Below are 1,589 nucleotides of genomic sequence, written 5' to 3' on the forward strand. Positions count from 1 at the left end.
AATTAACTTTTCTTTATTTTATAACTTATGGAATTAATTAAGGTTACACTTTTTATTATTATTTAATGAAGAGACTCTTGGTCCTCCATAACTTGAGGACAAGTTATGGAGTCATAAGACCATTTAATTAGAACAACACTCTTCATTTTATAACCTTTGCCAACTTTTATGAGTTTTATGAAACTTAAATGTGACTTTTCATATAACTTGAGGACAAGTTACAAAAACACATTTTAGAATCAACTCTTAATTTGGATTGAAAACAACTATTTCACTAAACTTTTCTATTAATCTAAGCAACTCATAAGAACAAGATAATTCAAATCAAACTTTTTCATGTAATTAGTCTAAACCTTAAACTAATACAAAACATGAATCTATTGACAATTATCTTTGAAATTGGATTAGCATGAACATTACCACATCAAAACAAGTTTATAAGTCCAAAAATATCTTAGGGTAATGTTCCTAGTCCAATTCCAGCCAAAAAAGTCGAATTTATGCTGTTTGGGGGTCCAACTCGTCGAGTGCACGAACCAACTCGGTGAGTTGGATGCATTTTGCCTTGGACTCGGCGAGTCCATTCATGGACTTGGCGAGTCTGCTGGGCAGACAGCAACAAAACTCGATTTTTCAGCTTCTATTGCAAGTATAACAAGAAAACAAGCCTAGGCTCTAATACCACTGTTGGGTTTTGAGCATTTTAACACTCCTATGGTGTACATGCAACCCTATAAACCTTGGATCTATGTTTTCTCTATTTTACATGAAAATAAGAACTTTCCAAGGCTTTAATCCTAATTAGCATATTATGAAGCTCTTATACTACAAAGTACTAGTTAGATGACATACCTTTTGATGTAGCTTGATGTCTTCAAGCTTTAAAAGCTTAGCCCCAATAGTGTGGAAGCCTCAAGTGAAATCACAAATCACCAAAACACCTTGGAAGACTTTAGAGAATATGAATACTTGGTTCTCTCTAGTGAAATCGGCTAGCCCTCTTAGTGTAACCACACTAGTGCTAATTTCACAAACCAAGGACATCTTTATATAGTATGGAGACTAGGGTTAAACCCATGACCTTTCATTTCATATGATCCATGGGTTAAACACTCCATGGACTATCCATGAAAGCTTAGCCCAACCTAAATGAACTTGGCCCATTCCATATATATAAGAGTCCATATTTAATTAGTTCATTTTGATCACTTAATTAATTATAAATTAATTCTTGAGCAATACTATTTAAATAATATGATTTCATATTAATATATTAGAACTTATAATATATTAATATAAATCATAAATATACTATTCTCAAAAGACTATCCATGTAAATTGTGTCGGTGAAGTGCAACCCAAATGGACCATGTCGGGTCGGGTCAAGTACATACCAATTATAGTTATGGACTTAGACACTAATCCAACAGTTTAGATATAGGTTTATGGAGCTTTGGACCTTTTAAGGTCCAAAGAATGGACCTTTATGATGAAACCGAGTGTTTGAGCTTAGGGTTGTCACCCTCAGAGCTAAAAAGGTCCCATAAGCAGTAAAGTCTCCATCTTGAACATCTTAATGAGTTGATGCA

Source organism: Lactuca serriola, chromosome 8 (assembly GCF_051521515.1).
Source record: "Lactuca serriola cultivar US96UC23 chromosome 8, Lser_US96UC23_V15, whole genome shotgun sequence".
In the NCBI taxonomy this organism is placed as follows: domain Eukaryota; kingdom Viridiplantae; phylum Streptophyta; class Magnoliopsida; order Asterales; family Asteraceae; genus Lactuca; species Lactuca serriola.